The following is an 11,542-nucleotide window of genomic DNA, read 5'->3' on the forward strand; positions in this document are numbered from 1 at the left end:
TGAGATATTTATTTAGGAGAACTTTAGACACAGGATCGGGATATAGAAGTAGGTAGGAAGTCTTACTGGTAAACATACAAGAACTGTCACTTGCTCATTAGCTTTTTGCTTGCAATTAAAAATACTTATCAATTGTGGTAAATGACCTTAACCTAAAATATATCTTAAAAAAAACAACCAAATATACAAAATACCAATGTCGATAGGAAAGATTATGAAATCAGATTTTAAACATTCCTGTTAGTTAACTTGGCCTTTAAATATATTTTTATGACATTATTTTGAATTCTGGTGGCTCTGTAAACAAAATCAGAAATCCTCCCTCTAACCCTACACATCTGACTTAAATAACCTGGACGTTTAAATTAAATGAAAAGGAGGCTGCTCTGATATATAATGACCTAGATCTGGAGTAAATCCATTTCATTAATTGCCTAGGTGACATTAATTTTTGTCATTCACTTGCAAGATGAGTAATATGCTCCATACATTTAGGCCCCGATCCAACAAAGCACATAAAATCATAGTTAATGATGTTAAGTACTTGAGTAGTTTTCCTTGAACATATGTCGTAAGCTGAGTACATCTTGAAGTACATTCCAACACAAGGAAAGTGACACAATCAAACCTTTAATTAGTTTTAAAATGGAATTCAAAATGCAATGCAATTCTTTGCACTTTACACTGAAAAAATGCATGCTGTAAGACTCTCTTGGGATAGAGATGACTAAACCTATTTATCCACTTTGGTTTCCAAAGGGAATGAATGCTCATTGCTTTCTGACGTAGTTCTAGCCAAATTTATAAAATTATTTTGCTCAGACAACTGGTTTATTTAAAGCAGAATATTTACATGAATATTTCCGAGTCTGTTATTTTATGGACTTTTTTATTTATAAGATAATTTGTGCGTTTTATTGGTATTTAAGAGAGTGGAATACTTTTATGGCTGTTTCTGTAATGATAAATCAAAGCAAAGTGAGCAGCAGTAACACCATATAAACCAGCGTTCACAGTACCTGAAGGTTTGTTTCTTTTCAAAATAAGCTGAAAATCAGGATTTTGTACTGCACGTTTCCGATTCTTATATTTAACGCTCACTCACTTCAAAGGAGTCATAAATTTAGGTCTTTTATTTGGAGCTATTGTATGCTTTCCTCACTGCAGTTCTTAGTGTGTGTCTCTGATATACCGGTCTCCATCCAAGCAAGATTACTGTGCACAGGTGAATTCTAACAGGCAACACTGTCCTCCTGTGCCTTGCAGAAAGAATAACCTGAAAAAAGCTCTTTTGAGTTCAACCCATACATCATCAAAGCTTGGAGTGCTTTGGTATAAAACCATCATTGTTGTAAATATATTTTTGCAAGGAGACAAAATAATGCCCAGATTCATAGCATGCAGAGACAAAATTACTCCTGAACATAATGTAGCTGGTATAGCACAGTGAAATTAATTCCTGAAATAGCAGACTACAGCTGTTGAATATCCTCTCTTAAGCTACAAAATCTTCTTATTTCAATGCCTTGTTTTAGATCCATCTTGATTGCTCCAACATTTTCTCTTGACACCTTGCATTTTTAAGTGCACTGTGAAAGCTTGGCTGAAAATCCTTCCCAACAAATGCTAAAATAACCGAAGACTGTTGTTTCTCATGTATAAACAAAGAAATGCATGTGTTCCCTGATTGTCTTGTTACTCAGAATTAAAACAGACCTTGAGACAAGCAAGCGTAGGACTAGTCCGTGTTATGGCCTTACTCTAGCAAAACGCCCAACGACACCAAGAAAGAAGCCTCTGTCCCCAAAGTAAAGTCTTTAGTATGTTTGACTGTGTTTATATCCCCTAATATGCCTGTTCCTTGCTAGCTATGAAGCATTTGTGTGTTTCAATCTCTAAAGCTATCAGTTCATCTATAGGCTTTCTGGAATGAATGGTGCAGTGAGCATGGTGTCAGATACTCTTTTCCGGTAAGTTTTTCTGATCCACTAATGCATCAAATATATCTGAATTTACTATTCACATAACATTTTATGGAACGTTATTAAGCCAATTTGGCTGATAACTACTGTAACCTTTTTAGTAAGTTACAGCACGCTGAGGTCATTATTCATGGATGTGGTTTGCTGTAACATATGCTACACAATGGTGCTATGACAACCTTCATACATGAAGGAGGAGAAGGCAGTTTGCTGTTTTGGGGTGTTCTGGGGTTGTTTATTGCTTTGTTTTGTTTTGTTTTGTTGGTTTTGAAGATTTCCTCTTAAAAAAAAAAAAAAGAAGGAATTAGAGAGAATGATTTCATATTGCTTTGCCTCAAAAGCAATGGAATCTTGGGAAAGGATCAGATTGTCCCCCTAAATTGGCTACCACCGTCCTGACTTCACATTGTTTTAAAATGAAATATCTGACACATTCTCCAGCTGGGATGTTATTTTGTTTCTCTTGACAAAGTGATTCAAAATTCACTGAAAAATAAGCTGAATGGAAGAGGGATGTGTTGTTTTTTTTTTTTTCCCCAATAGACATCTGGAGCTTTCTTTCAAAGCTGATGCGATCTTTCATCTGGAGAAGAAAGGCTTTGATCCAAGCTCTAAGATTCCCCTATCTCCCAGTTAATTGGTGTTAGTGAGGTAGGTTTGACAGTCCCTAACACAGCCTCTTGAACACCTTACTCTGTTAAGACCTGTCTTCTGTGGCTCAGTCAGCTCAAAGACATCAGCTTTCTCTCGTTTGACTTCTGCTCTGGTGGTGATGGTTACAGGTTTTATTTGCTTTCATTATTTTCTCCTGCAAAGCCACTGAATGCCAACAAAGAAAAAACACTTTCTAAAACAAGAAAAAACAATTGCTTACAGGCTTTGGATTTCACAAAAATTCATAATAAGAGAGAGAGGAAGGAGGATTGCATTAAAAAAGCAGCTTTTCATGTTTTAAGATCTTGCCTGCTTTTTGGTGTGGTCATGTCCATTTTCCTGTAATACATTTATTAAATGAAACAATAAAAGCAAGCTCCTACCCCATTAGTTATACACTGTGTTGTTAGGTACTATTCTCTAAAAAAAAAAAAAAAATCCTATTTTTTTTATCACAATTTTAGTGTGATTTATTTAAACAAAATCTGTGCCCTTTTTACATGATAGGGCAAAGGAGAAGAAATGAAATCTTACCTTCCCACTGTTTATCTATCCATTTTCCAAATAAACTAATTGCACTTTCTCTCAGACAATGTAACAATAGCAATTACTGAGCCAAACCTAGTTATTAACAATGTGCATTTAGCGCTAAAAATGTTGCTTTTATTCAGAACTTTAGAAAAAAAAAATCTGTGCCTAGAAGGGTATGACTTTTTTCCTACAACAGTGGCTAATCTTATATATTATGCCTTTGCTTTAACCTTGTGCACTTTTACGCCATTCCAACTACAACAAAGCTACAACTTCATCAGTGCAATTGTGAGATTACCTGTGAGATACTGGGAGTCAGCATCTCACATAGGAGAAAAGGGTGCTTAAGTAATTGATTCAATCCGATTCCATCAGAAGATACACTGTCGTATTCTTGAGCACTGACAATTTGCCAGCTCGTCTTTAAGGTACAGGAAAGAGTGTGAACTGGAATGAGTATGAGTACAGAACAACTCTTTCCATTTAGGTACTATACTGAGCTTTTGTTGTATTGCTTTGGTTGCTGGCAGACAGTTCCCCAAACCAACAGCTATTAACCAATTCCATTACTGAAAAGAGCCTTTGTCTCCACATCAACTCAACGGAGCAGAACTACATTTTGGAAAGAGCATTGCGTCTTAGTATTTGTTTATTGTCTGTGAAGCCAGGGGGGTAAACTTAGTCATGGCCCTGACATCTGATCATGAGAGAATATTTGAATTTCAATGCTGAAAATATCAATGATGAAAGTAGAGATTCCTCATCCAGGAGACAAAAAACCACACAGCAATAGTTATTATTAGCTGATATGTTTGAGGATCTATGTGACAGCAATAACCCTGGAGCTGTTATTGATCTTGGCAGTTAGTTGTTGCATATTGATTAGAAACTGATATACCTCTGACACACACATATCCATTTTTCTCTGAATATATCTCATCTTTTTTTCTCTAGGTTCATCTCTGGGGTGAAGATCTCAGAGTTCAATGAGCTACTCACTATTAGGTTCTGCATCATACAGCTTTGTTTTTTAGCATTCCTTCTTCCAAAAATCTGACAGAGAAGTAGTGTTTTTGAACTGCAGCAAACACATCTGTGCTGTATTAGGTTTGATTATAAATAGAAAGTTCAATTTCAGGGGGAAAGAAAGAAAAATTAAATGAGGCTGTAAAAATACTTTTCCAAGATTGGAAAATAAAATACTGTAAACAATAAGAGAAGGCAGGATGTAAATGAAGGTACTGATTGACAGATGATTACTATTCAGGTACAAGACAAAAGAGTGTTAAAATAGCCCATTTTCTGCTTATCAAAGAAGAGGTATTTAAGTATCAAACCTCTTCTTACAAGTAATGCTGACATGCCCAAATTTAAACTCTCAGTATCATGTGGACATCGAGCTTGTTCAACAGTAGCTCATTTGCAGGTTTTGAGGAGATGGGGACAGGCATACATGTGCTGCGGTGAATGCTTTAATGAGGAGGTCAGTTACCCTTTGCTGGGTCCGTGGTCCTGGCACCTGATGGAGCTCATAGGGTTTGGCCTGCTCTGGGCTGACCTGTTCTCTGCACACATGAGCTTCTCCTCAATACGGAATGGAGCATCTAATCTCTTTTTACATGAGACTTGCAGTTTTCTAGATGCCATTTGTATGCAAGGGCTTCCTGGCTTTCTGAAATGATCTCAGACTCCCATTTTCGACATTTAAGTATGAAGAAATGAAGGGCTTGGGGATCACTGATCCAGTTCTGCAACTGTTAATCACCATTCTGGAGTATGAAGAAGAAAGCATACAAAATAAAGTTTGTTAAGCAGCCACTGTTTAGCAACTGCCCCTGGCTTTGAATTGGGTATTTTTGGTGGTTGGATTGTTTTTAAGGGGTGCAATAACTTGTCTTTGGAACAGTAGTTTTTAATTTTTTTTTTTTCACTGACTGACTTCTTTAGGAAAGTACAACAAATGTAGTTATCACATTCTGGCATCCTGAGACAAGTTCCAGGCTGTTTCCATACCACTACTGGAATCTGAGACCAATGGAGATTTGGACCAGTTGTTGAGTTACATACATAAGCTCAAAATCTCCTACATGAGCTTAGAGGTTTTCACGTGTTTAAGTACCTAGGATTGATTCAAAGCGACTTTGATGGAATAACCAGGCTTTATGCATTAGACATGAAAGGCATTGAAATAAATTCCAGTTCAGTATTTAGGCCTGGAATTTCAGGATCTACTCATAGCTCACTTCCTTTCAACAAAATTGAAACTGTGCTTTACCCAACTTTTCAAGAATTTCCAGAGAAATACCGTTGGAGAAAAAAATCTGACTGAAGAATGTACTTGCTTTCTTTACTTATTTGCAGTTTCAGAAACAAAACCAGGCAGCTTTTCATTTTTAACCTCTTTACGGCTGAATATATAAGAAAGTTCAGTTACAGTTGGAGAAGTTTTGGTTACCCATCGCTATCATTTTTGACTGGCATAAACAGTATCTCATTAGGGTATTGAAGAAGACTGATGTACAGGGGAATAGCATTTATTGTTTACTTTTACTATATATTGGGATAATCTGTGAATCCCTAGTGGAGCTGTAACTCTGTACGTGCTGATTGGAAGCATTAAGGAAATTAACATTAAGTTCTATTAATGGCTTAAGGGAATCTGACTAAACAAACACTGAGCAATAAATGTGAGTCTCAGACTGCATGACTTTCCTTGTAACTACTCTAATTAATTGCTACAAAAGATTAATTTTATAATACTGCATGGCTATCACAGGGAAATGGCTTAATGATTTAAGTGTTATGTGTCTCCCTGGGAGATGCAGACTCAGTTCTTCAGGGGGATATTGTCAGCCTTTCAAAATACAATACATACAATGGATTTCTTGTATTTTTGGCAGCTCTCTAGTAGTTTTGTGTCCTTCCTATCTTGTGGCACCCAAACTGCACCCAGTGCTGGAGGTGAGGCCGCACAGCACAGAGCGAAGTGGGAGAACCCCTCCCCTCGCCAGGTGGCAGTGCTGGGCCTGGGGCACCTCAGGGCACAGTTGGCCCATTGGGCTGCCAGGGCACACTGCCGGCTCACATTCTACTTACCCCCAGTTCCCTTCCCATGGTGCTGCTCTCCAGCCACTCGTCCCCCAGTCTATACATTACTCCGTGCAAGTATAATTAGCTGCAATTGATTGCACTGGCTTCTGAATCAGGATGTGTCAGAAGCATAATTCAGTGTGCTTGGAAGTTCAGCAGAGCAGGATCCTAGCTAGGTTAATAAAGTTTTTTTGTGAAATACATTAGACAGATGAATGTAGGCTCCCTTTGCATAACCTCTCTTCTCGTCTCTAGTTCAATTCTGCCCTGGAGGAGCCCAGAAATGTAATATGGCCTGGGTCATAAAAAGAGTCTGAACCCAGAAAGCACTTTCTTTTTGGGCTGAATTAATGGAGTTCAGTGACACCTTTTTGTATGCCATTCTGCTACTGCATATAAACCTGGATATAGGAGTCCAAACTGGAACTTTCAAGTTAGACGAGAGAGCAGTCATCTGGGAGCTCAGACACACAGAACAGGACTCATACCAGGTAATAGTATTTACTTCAAATCTAGTTGTCCATCTGAGGTAGCTGAGTTGACTCTCTTTGTAACCTAGAGAGAAAAATGTCACTTTTCAGTACAATTTCTCTGACTTTGAGACTTGTACTTTAAGACAAGGTAGATGACACCCATACTCTCTCAATAATAGCCCTGATTTTGGTTATATGAATTCCTACTCCAATACTGCAATCAGTCCGGTGTTTTCAATAGCTACCAGTATTGTCTGTCAGTGCCATAGCTAAGCCCTGTTGTGTTTCCATGCATGGTTTTAGTGACAGCAATTTAAGACAACATGATTTTGATTAGCTCCAGTAAAGGCAATGAAGCCAAGTCACATTATTTTGTGTTTACAAGGCCACATACACAGGAAGTGTTCTGATAGCTCAGCTGATACGTAACACCCTAGCTGCATATCTGAGCCCAAAGAGTCATCATTCAGGCTTGTTAATCACCTCAGTGAAGAACTGCCAAGCAGAACAATGTCCCTCTACTTGTAGATCTTGGCTGGAACTGTTCTTATTTGATGGCTGGCCTGGTCTTTCCTCTCCAAAAACTTGTGAATTGAATCCAATAATTATTCTTGGTTTATTTTGACAAGTGTTTCAATTGCTTCCTCCTCACAGAGTATTTATCTACATGAGCCAAGTTGGAGGGTTATATTTTAAAGAAAATGAATGGTAAAATAAGACTTTGCATTCAGAATTAGGCATCTAACCAGCTGACCTGATTTTCAAGAATGCCAATTGCCCAGAAAAGACTTCCAGTTCTATAGACCATTAAAAGAATCTTAGCTTTATAACTGTTATTACAATGATAATTTATGGTATGTATTAACGTAGCACACTGGCAATGGACAAAGACCCATTGTGCAAGGCACTGTATTGCTACAGAGAAGAAAGTTGCATGGATTAAAATTCCAACAGTCTTTTCCTTGGTGGAAACAAACACAGAATACACCCACCCCTCTCTGGAAAACGTCTGTCAACTATTCAGATATCCTACTTTCAAAATGAGTCAGTCAATCAGTAGCCTTTGATGGGCAGAGGAGATCCAAGAAGCTCTGTCCTGTCCGCCCCATCATTCCTGAGATACGTCTGAACACCGGTGAGGGATCCTCCCTGTTGCTCTCCACCCCCAGGCATGTCACAGTCACACAGTGTGATCCCAGCTAGCTTTCATCAGGCAGCACTAATAGCTCTTGCTGAAGTGACAGGTCCTCTTCTTTGTGGCTGTTTCTGTGCCTTTCACATCTAATAAAAAATGTTTACAAAGGTGCAGTCAGTGGATGAAGGTGGGGGGAGCAGAAAAAAACCAATTTTGTTTGGAAACATTTTCAGAGCTTAATTAGTAAGGAGGGGGGTAAGAAGGGGGGACGAACAGGTGGTGTATTATTCTGCCAGGAACCTTCAAAAACAAGGGAGTGCACATTGTTAGTTTGCTGCAGAATGAAAGATGAGAAGTTCAACAGTACCTGGATACCTAAGAACAGGTGAGCTGCAGAGGTAGGGTCATAATCATGCACACATACCTACTCAGAAATCTGCATAGGAAAAAAAATAAATATTCCTTTTTGCCCAGAGGGGGACAGATCACAGCTCTGCATCTGAGATTTACATGGATTCATATTCATTACATTAGCAGTAGCCACATTTAGCAGCGATTCCCAAAGGAGGAGGAAAATGATGGCCTAGAAGAAAGCTGCCACAATTCTAACTCTCCAGCTGTGCCTTGCCACTATTACTATATTCCACTGCCAAATGCAGTAATTTATGAATTTGTCTTTTTTATCTGCAAAAAATGTTAATGTACAGAATAAAAAGAAGAATAGAAAAGGACTAACATGGTTAGGAAGGGAATGTCTGTATTTCCTCTTAACTGCTTTGTAACTATTTCTCAGATGCTGTAAATGTTATTTGTGCTCACAAGATCATCATTATTTTGCATTAGATACTTAAAAGAAAGCAGGGGTGCCAGCAGATAGCGCATCTCAGCTTACAAAAGAGTCATTTTAAAGAGATGGTAGCCCAGCAAGACTACAGCAGAGTTTGAATAAATAGAGAATGAATTATGAATGGTAATGATTTTTTTTTGTTTTCCTTTGTTTATTTAAGTACTGAGTGTGTGCCGTGAAAGAATAATAGGTATTGCAGTTGTCTCAGAAAAGCTGTTATGTGTTGTAATGGACAGAACTTTCCGTATGCATCTGTTTCGGCGGGGCAGAGTATGACCCATACATTTTCTGTGTGAAATTACTCAAGGGAAATCATCATAAGCTCTCTGATAGCAAAAGGACAATTATTCCTAATTAAATATTTTTCTCTTCCTCAGCATCGTTGCAGAAAGTATCACGCTGAGCTACCTACAGTATCATCGAAGGAATTGACTTTTGCAGGCTGAAAAGCATGTTCTGGTAGTTTCCCTAATGTTCTGATTCTGTTTTACAGTGTTTTTATTTTCAAGCTAAGAGAAACAAGTTACAGTGTATATATTTGTGAATTTTGTGGGATTTCTTAGCACCGGAGATTATAAACAGAGCTTCCTGTAAAAGCTTCTGTACCTCATAAGACACCGGCTTAGTAGAGTTTAGGAGCAGTTCTGCCAAGGATTTCTTATGTTATAGTTTAATAAGTCAACTCAGCACTATCACTGAGATGCAGAACAAACCCTTTCTAATTCAAAGAGGCCAGCTACAGTGGTGTTGAAAGTAATGAAGATCCTTCTCATAGAGCAGTGAGAGCAGTTTGCATCCACGAATGTCTTCCAGTTGGGTCAGTGCATGGAGCTGTAAAAATCCCTCATGTGCTCCTTTGTGAAACCAGGCATTTATAATGTTGACTAAATCTGATGTCTCCCTTCTGGTGCTCAATGGTTCCTAATTTTATGGGCTCCTTAATTAAGCAGATTTTCCATTATAAAGTTTTTTTCTTAATTTTCCATTTCCTGTTTTTATAATGTCTCTACCAAGAGACACAAGGGCTGTCTTTTCAAAATGATACATTCTTGGACCTAAGGATCTCATTCTGTTGACAAAATGAAGGTACAGAAAGGAAACAAACATCTTGAACCTCCAGGAAGAAATGGCATGTTTTGTACCTTGCTTGTGGAATACAAACTGCACAAAGCTAAAACAAAGTTCTCTGTTGAGATTCCACCCACTGTGTTCTGCACTAAGAAAAAGTGAGTTAGCTTTCTGAGAGGAGATGGATCCCTCTTTCATTCTTCATCCTCACATCCATGGCACAGTGGATGAGAGGAGCCAACCCTCTATCCATCCCTGCTATGTGCTGCCTACAGCTTAGCAGCCAGGCAGCATCTACCAGCAAGGACCTCGAGTGCTCCATAGGCAGGCAGAAGGTGTTTCATTGTGAGGCACAGGTGAGGCTGGTGGTGTAGCCTGCCTTACAGGGCTTATTCAGCACTGAGTTGTTTAAAGTCTGCCTAGGTTCCCTGGCCAGTGATGATATGAAGAAAATAGTAGTGACTTTGTATTCTACCTCAACAGATCATTTAAATATCTCGTTGATTGTTCTTGTGGAGTATTTCTCTTTAATTCACTTTGAGGTTCACTTTGTGTCATTCCTTTTCCTTTCTCCTATAGTGAATGCAGAAAATAATGAACTTCCAAGTTTGTTCACTGCTAGTATCTAGGGGACTGTGAACAAAAGTCTTCTTTTGCTTATAAACCTTTCATCATGCCCCTGATTTCAGTCAAGGTATGTAGGATTTACACCAGTGTAAAAGAAATCAACACACGACCCATGACAGAGGCTGCTTATCAGTCTTTTCTCTAGGCTGTGTAAATTAATTTTTCTTAAGTCTCCTCTCAGGGTAGCATAAATTATGAGGGAAAAGCCTGTAATTCACTGCTAGGTGAGCAGCAATGACTCCCCCTCTACCACTTTCCTGCCAAAATTATGGGAGAATAGCTGGTGATCTCAGCTCATATTTGCATGGCATGAACAAGAACAAGTCAGAAGAATGATGGCTCAGATGGCACAAAAGACCTGGACCCATTGCTGCCACTTCCTTGCATCCAACAGGGGAAAAATGCATGGGAGAACAAAGAAGTACTGGTTGTGCACTTTTCATTCTTTTTTCATTTTAACATGAAAAGAGAAGTATATTACTATCATATAGAAATAGTGTGCTGATGAGCACACAAAATATTGAGCTGGATGTTTCTAGTTACTGAATTTACATCACCAAGGTTTTCTTTTTTCTTCCTTGATTCAAGAGCTCTGTGTAAATATTAACTATAGCTATCAAGAGGCAGAATATAGTTTCAAGAGACCTGGCCCTATAGTCCCTTTAAATCATGCTAATATTTCTCCTACAACGTGTTCTAACGGTTATGCCTGAGCTCACCCCATGTAAAGTGTGCTTTCTGATGGAAGCCTAAAAAGCCACACCTATTGCTGCTCCTCTTGGTCCAAGTGCTACATGGGCAGGTGCAAAACCTGCCCGTGACTTCTTCTGGCTGCTCACCAACTTTGGATCAGCCATTCCCTCAAGAGAGCTGGAGTGGCTCAGCTGTCAAAGAGCAGATCTTCAGAGACAAGAAGCCCTGCAAACCCTCTCTCCATCTCACAGCATCAATGTCACTGTGTAGGCTGTTGAATCAGATGGTAAAAGCAAAGAAGCTGGCAGATGACCATGTTGGCTGACATACTGCCTGTTGTGTTGAAGTCAGACCAGCCCAGCTGGCTGAAGATGCTCCCAGCTTCTAGCACAAATCCAGTAATTCCTTGCATTATGCAGGTGGAGGTTGCAGCATCTTGGAT

The sequence above is a fragment of the Gallus gallus genome, chromosome 2 (assembly GCF_016699485.2).
Source record: "Gallus gallus isolate bGalGal1 chromosome 2, bGalGal1.mat.broiler.GRCg7b, whole genome shotgun sequence".
Taxonomy (NCBI): domain Eukaryota; kingdom Metazoa; phylum Chordata; class Aves; order Galliformes; family Phasianidae; genus Gallus; species Gallus gallus.